Consider the following 7500-nt stretch of genomic DNA (forward strand, 5'->3'; position numbering starts at 1 on the left):
ATAGTTACAAAAAGAGAAGGCAGGGGGAAAGATAAGCAGGAATGAAGAGCTAACTATGTAGAATGGATTCGCTAAGCAATTGGGTTGCCAGTCACATGTTCGACATAGATGTTCCGTGAAGAAGCTATCACATTGCTCACACAGAGCTTCTTGAATAGTCTCAGGTAGGACTTCGTGCATAGCTTCTTCATCACCTTGTCATTTGCCGGGTCCCAGCTACCGAGCGCTCCGACGACAATGGCTTGGACTGAGACACGGTGGAAGCGCCTTTGGAGGTGGGGCTTGAGAAGTTCGTACTTTGCCTCTTTTTCCGCCCGTGCTGCAGCCAGTGCCTCGTAGCGGTTGTCGAACGGAATGGTGATGTCCACAATCATGGCCTCCTCTCCTCTGCACAGGATGAGGTCAGGCCGTAGCCCTGTGCCGCCGACAGCCATGTTCTCGGAAATCACGGTGTACTTTCCACGAGCCGCTGCCTTCACGCTCTCCACTATCTCGTTATGGCGGGCCTGGTAGCTTGCGGAAGAGGGCATGCAGTGGTCCAGCACGTGTGGGAGGGTCTCATTCGAGTTGCCGCACCTTCTGCATTGCTTGTCGTCGTTGGGAGCCCAGGGGCGCGCGCCGTTTACAGGGAGGAGGTTGAGGCGGGCTCGATGGATGAAGCGCCACTGTGCGAAGCTGGTGAATGTCCCGGTGCGGATGAAATGGGAACTGGCTTTGTCCCTGTAGACGCAGTCCATCACTTTTCCTTGGCTTGGAAGCTCCCGCAGGCTCTGGTCTCTGGCGAGGCTTAGCTGAGAGCGGATGATGGCCATTAGCTTCGTGCGTTGCGATGCGGTGATTGTTTGGTTTTCACGCGTGATGCTAATGTTGCCTTCCTCCAGGTCCCACGAGACGCCTAGCCTGGATGATGCCTTTCTTGCCTCAGTCCATACGTTGCGGAGCTGATTGCTTCGCAGCCTGAAGTCTCCCTCGTTTTCGCCGCTCAGATACTGGCAAAGTTCTTCGATGCCACATTCGCGGCCGAGGCGCTTGTCCACGGTTCTTGTCAGGCTTGACATGGCGATGGCTGACACTTCTTGATCACGCGACGTTAGAAGCTTGAAGGCACTATCCAGGCGGCATATGTCACTGATCTCTGTGGTTAGTGGAATGCCGCATGCTCCCGCCTTGCTGCTGCTGTAGAGGTAGTCAGTTGACGCAGACTTGGGGAGGTACAATGACCGCTTGATCAGTGGCCGCAAGGCGTTGTCGAGCCGTGACCAGTCGGTCTTTCCGAGCAAACCGCACCTCATGGCGAAATTCAGTGATGGATACAGGAAGGTCTTGATGGCGTCGATCCTCTGCCACGGTGCAAGACAGGAATTCAGGAGCTTCTTCCCCAGTTCGATGGCTTCGTCCACTTCACCGTTGTCTCGGAAGATGTTGTAGCCGACGGGTCTTCCAAGGTATGGGAACGATTCGAAGTCTCGTAGACATCCTATGGGTGTCCCGTCCACCTTGAATATGACGTCACGTAACCCGACAGGCTGCCGTCCGGAGATGAAGAGCGACCTGCATTTGGCTGCATTTAATTTCAGGCCGATTTGTTTTAACAGGCTGGCGGCTTGGTCGATGCGGGCCTGCAGCCTGACTTCGCTGTTTGCCATTGGCGTGAGGTCGTCAGCGTAAGCGAGTATGTTATGGCCGCTGGACGTGATCCTGTTTGTGTCTTGGATATCACGCACTATTGGGTCAATGACCAGGTTAAAAAGTAGTCCACTCAATGGGCAACCCTGGCGGATCCCGGCACGTATTTCGATGGCGTCAGTGGGACCCTGGCAGGTTACCACCCTGGTGACGTTGTCCCTGTAGAGGTCCCGTACAATCTCGGTGATCACATCGCCGGCTCCGCTTCCGCTGACAGCGTCCACTATCGCAATGTGAGGCACAGACCCGAAGGCGTTAGAAAGGTCGAGGAACGCAGCACAGAAGTCCTTTCTTCCAGCTCTTGCGGCGTCTATGTGTTCCTGGAGCACGAAGTTGTGCTCGAAAACGCCATCGTGGGGGAGAAAGCCCTTCTGGCACTTGCTCAGAACGTCGTTCTCGAGGAGCCATGACTGCAGCCGCACAGCCAAGCATCCAGTATACAGCTTGTTGATTGTTCTTGATAGGGATATTGGCCTCCAGTTGTGGATATCGTTGGGGTCCCCTTTTTTCGGGATCAGGATGGTCCTCGACGAGCGCCATATGTCCGGTATGCGTCGATACTTAAGGCAGATGTTGAAGACCGTAGCCAGGAAGTCACATTCAGGATCGGCGGACATCCAGTGCTTGTAGGTGAGTAGGTCGTCGCCGGGGGCGGTGCTCTCACACTTGCGTGCCTTCATCTTCACTTCAGCCGCCGTGAAGCGACCTAAGTTCATTTGTTCTTCGGGACGGTCACGCTGCCTCAGTATGTGTGTTGATGACTGCTTTTCTGCCCAGGTCTCCCGGAAGTATGATTCGATGTCCGTGCGCTGGATGCTGCATCTGGTGGGCTTGCCTTCGGTGATGAGGCGGACGGCCTGTCGTCGGTTTCTGCGGTAGAGACGCTGGATCTGACGGGGATTTTCCGGGTTCACGGCTTTCCGTTGTCGTCCTTCATCACTCGGGTCCGGGATGTGCATGGCGCTCCTTATGTCCGCGGTTGCAGCTTCGAGACGTGCCTCGAACGTTCTCCAGTTTTCTTCAGACTCCGCTTCACGTAGAATAGTTTTCATTGCTGGCTTGTGCGGGGCAAGGCTGAGCATGGGCAGCAATTCTTTCTGCATTACGGTGTCCTCCATGTTGACGTCGTTGCCGCAGTTCCCGTCTGTTTCGGTTGCGTCGTTGCGGTTAGTCTCTTGAGGCTCCACGTCGATATTTCTGTTGCCGTGGGGCGGTGACGTGGAGACGGGCCGTGGTAAATCGTTGCCTTCACCGCTGTCGTAGATAGGTCCCTCCGCTTCACTATGGCTGGACATGACGTCAACGTGCTCACTGATCGTCGTCTGGGGCATGATACTTGTGTTGACTGCGTCCCCCACTACACCTGCTGGTTCCTGCTCGTCGATGGTGTCGCCCTGTATCAAGGGGATTGCAGAATGGAAGTCAGCAGTCCGCGGTGTTGTGTTGTGCCCGTCGCTAATGGCGCACTCCGTGCTTTCTTCATGTCCTGTGATATTCACCGAGTCCGGGGCAGCGGGATAAGCGTCGTAGTTGGTGAGTGTCATGTGGCTTGCGTTGGCGTCGCTGTTTCCTTCTTCTTGCGCCGAGTCCTGGCGCGGCGCGTTGCAGACCGTCGCTGGTGCACTAGATGCTAAACATTCTGGTAAAGTCGTATTGCGGATTTGTGCCGTTCTTGTCGCCCTTGCTTCTTCGCGTCGGTGCCATATCATGTGGTTGGAGAGTCCCTTGCGGCTTGGGAATGAATCTTGGCAGACGCTGCACGTATGCCGGAACGCATTGCGATCTGCGGCTTGTCGTTGTTGAGACCTGGCCTCACATCTGTGGTTTTTGGGGCGGTTGCCTACTTTGCCTACACTTTGATCTTAGCCAAAAGGCCGAGAAGCGGTAAATATTACACGTCCATCTTACGCTCTGGTCACGGTCGCGGCACCTGCCTCCTCGGGTGTCACGTCGCCAAATTCAACATGATGTGGTGCGTGTAAGAAGCACTAGAATGATAGTCGGACTGCATGAAATGCGCATGTTAGCGGACGGAACTCGTGTTTCTTTCTCCCTTGTATCCGCCAAAAGACCGAGAAGAGATATACACTGCACGTCTCCCCCGTTTCGCTTCTGTCGCAGTCTCGCCTTCTGCGTCCGCGCGTGGCACGTCGCCGGTTTGGGCATCGTGGTATATGGGTACGGAACACTAGGGTGTTAGTACTAATGCATCACGGCCCGTGAGATAAAAATGATTGATTGGAAATTGCAAGAGAGAGGAAGAAAGAAAGAAAGAAAGAGAGAGAGAGAGAAAGAAAGAAAGAAAGAAAGAAAGAAAGAAAGAAAGAAAGATAGATAGAAAGATAGATAGATAGATAGATAGATAGATAGATAGATAGATAGATAGACAGACAGACAGACAGACAGACAGACAGACAGACAGAGAGAGAGAGAGAGACAGAGAGATAGATAGATAGATAGATAGATAGATAGATAGATAGATAGATAGATAGATAGATAGATAGATAGATAGATAGATAGATAGTTAGATAGATAGATAGATAGATAGATAGATAGATAGATAGATAGATAGATAGATAGATAGATAGATAGATAGATAGATAGATAGATAGATAGATAGATAGATAGATAGATTGAATGAATGAATGAATGAATGTGTACCCTAGTGGCCAGACAGGACATTTCCCAGTGGTTGTCTCCAGTGTGTTCTGTGTCTGCTGTAGGTTCCCTGCTTTGCTTGGTGTTGTTTCTACGCTTCCCTCTTTTGCCTGTCTCTGGTCATCATGGCTGATGCTTATTGATGCTGTTTCGGAATTTTTGTTTTTTGTTTTGAGACGGGTGGGCCACACCTGGAGGTAGTGCAATACCAGGGCAACCCTTGACAGTGCCGAGGCGAGCTTCAGACACACTGTCTCGGGCCAAAAATAAGATTAATATCGTGAGTCCAAATAGGGCTCGTATCAGATATTAAGCTGATAAGAACAGAAAAATTTTATTCAATGTTTAGGACATGTAACAAACTGATGAGAAAACAAAACGTGAGATTACAAAGTATGGCACAAAATAGTTACAAAATGAGAAGGCAGGGGGAAAGATAAGCAGGAATGAAGAGCTAAATATGTAGAATGGATTCGCTAAACACTTGGGTTGCCAGTCACATGTTCGACATAGATGTTTCGTGAAGAAGCTATCACATTGCTCACACAGAGCTTCTTGAATAGTCTCAGGTAGGACTTCGTGCATAGCTTCTTCATCACCTTGTCATTTGCCGGGTCCCAGCTACCGAGCGCTCCGACGACAATGGCTTGGACTGAGACACGGTGGAAGCGCCTTTGGAGGTGGGGCTTGAGAAGTTCGTACTTTGCCTCTTTTTCCGCCCGTGCTGCAGCCAGTGCCTCGTAGCGGTTGTCGAACGGAATGGTGACGTCCACGATCATGGCCTCCTCTCCTCTGCACAAGATGAGGTCAGGCCGTAGCCCTGTGCCGCCGACAGCCATGTTCTCGGAAATCGCGGTGTACTTTCCACGAGCCGCTGCCTTCACGCTCTCCACTATCTCGTTATGGCGGGCCTGGTAGCTTGCGGAAGAGGGCATGCAGTGGTCCAGCACGTGTGGAAGGGTCTCATTCGAGTGGCCGCACCTTCTGCATTGCTTGTCGTCGTTAGGAGCCCAGGGGCGCGCGCCGTTTACAGGGAGGAGGTTGAGGCGGGCTCGATGGATGAAGCGCCACTGTGCGAAGCTGGTGAATGTCCCGGTGCGGATGAAGTGGGAACTGGCTTTGTCCCTGTAGACGCAGTCCATCACTTTTCCTTGGCTTGGAAGCTCCCGCAGGCTCTGGTCTCTGGCGAGGCTTAGTTGAGCGCGGATGATGGCCATTAGCTTCGTGCGTTGCGATGCGGTGATTGTTTGGTTTTCACGCGTGATGCTAATGTTGCCCTCCTCCAGGTCCCACGAGACGCCTAGCCTGGATGATGCCTTTCTTGCCTCAGTCCATACGTTGCGGAGCTGATTGCTTCGCAGCCTGAAGTCTCCCTCGTTTTCGCCGCTCAGATACTGGCAAAGTTCTTCGATGCCACATTCGCGGCCGAGGCGCTTGTCCACGGTTCTTGTCAGGCTTGACATGGCGATGGCTGACACTTCTTGATCACGCGACGTTAGAAGCTTGAAGGCACTATCCAGGCGGCATATGTCACTGATCTCTGTGGTTAGTGGAATGCCGCATGCTCCCGCCTTGCTGCTGCTGTAGAGGTAGTCAGTGGACGCAGACTTGGGAAGGTACAATGACCGCTTGATCAGTGGCCGCAAGGCGTTGTCGAGCCGTGACCAGTCGGTCTTTCCGAGCACGCCGCACCTCATGGCGAAATTCAGTGATGGATACAGGAATGTCTTGATGGCGTCGATCCTTTGCCATGGTGCAAGACAGGAATTCAGGAGCTTCTTCCCCAGTTCGATGGCGTCGTCCACTTCACCGTTGTCTCGGAAGATGTTGTAGCCGACGGGTCTTCCAAGGTATGAAAACGATTCGAAGTCTCGTAGACATCCTATGGGAGTCCCGTCCACCTTGAATATGACGTCACGTAACCCGACAGGCTGCCGTCCGGAAATGAAGAGTGACCTGCATTTGGCTGCATTTAATTTTAGGCCGATTTGTCTCAACAGACTGGCGGCTTGGTCGATGCGGGCCTGCAGCCTGACTTCGCTGTTTGCCATTGGCGTGAGGTCGTCAGCGTAAGCGAGTATGCTATGGCCGCTGGACGTAATCCTGTTTGTGTCTTGGATATCCCGCACTATTGGGTCAATGACCAGGTTAAAAAGGAGTCCACTCAATGGGCAACCCTGGCGGATCCCGGCACGTATTTCGATGGCGTCAGTGGGACCCTCGCAGGTTACCACCCTCGTGACGTTGTCCCTGTAGAGGTCCCGTACGATCTCGGTGATCGCATCGCCGGCTCCGCTTCCGCTGACAGCGTCCACTATCGCAATGTGTGGCACAGACCCGAAGGCGTTAGAAAGGTCGAGGAACGCAGCACAGAAGTCCTTTCTTCCAGCTCTGGCGGCGTCTATGTGTTCCTGGAGCACGAAGTTGTGCTCAAAAACGCCATCGTGGGGGAGGAAACCCTTCTGGCACTTGCTCAGGACGTCGTTCTCGAGGAGCCATGACTGCAGCCGTACAGCCAGGCATCCAGTATAGAGCTTGTTGATTGTTCTTGATAGGGATATTGGCCTCCAGTTGTGGATATCGTTGGGGTCCCCTTTTTTCGGGATCAGGATGGTCCTCGACGAGCGCCATATGTCCGGTATGCGTCGATACTTGAGGCAGATGTTGAAGACGGTAGCCAGGAAGTCACATTCAGGATCGGCGGACATCCAGTGCTTGTAGGTGAGTAGGTCGTCGCCGGGGGCGGTGCTCTCACACTTGCGTGCCTTCATCTTCACTTCAGCCGCCGTGAAGCGACCTAAGTTCATTTGTTCTTCGGGACGGTCACGCTGCCTCAGTATGTGTGTTGAGGACCTCTTTTCTGCCCAGGTCTCACGGAAGTAGGATTCGATGTCCGTGCGCTGGATGCTGCATCTGGTGGGCTTGCCTTCGGTGATGAGGCGGACGGCCTGTCGTCGGTTTCTGCGGTAGAGACGCTGAATCTGACGGGGATTTTCCGGATTCACGGCTTTCCTTTGTCGTCCTTCATCACACGGGTCTGGGATGTGCAGGGCGCTCCTTATGTCCGCGGTTGCAGCTTCGAGACGTGCCTCGAACGTTCTCCAGTTTTCTTCAGACTCCGCTTCACGTAGAATAGTTTTCATTGCTGGCTTGTGC

The 7500-nt window shown here is 53.2% G+C and overlaps 1 pseudogene; it reads right to left on the reverse strand.

The window, feature by feature from the left end:
* Nucleotides 1–4519: 4519 nt before the first annotated feature.
* LOC135376284 (U2 spliceosomal RNA) lies at nucleotides 4520–4722 on the reverse strand (annotated as a pseudogene).
* Between the last annotated feature and the right edge of the window lie 2778 nt (nucleotides 4723–7500).

Source organism: Ornithodoros turicata, unplaced genomic scaffold, assembly GCF_037126465.1.
Source record: "Ornithodoros turicata isolate Travis unplaced genomic scaffold, ASM3712646v1 ctg00001067.1, whole genome shotgun sequence".
Lineage (NCBI taxonomy): Eukaryota > Metazoa > Arthropoda > Arachnida > Ixodida > Argasidae > Ornithodoros > Ornithodoros turicata.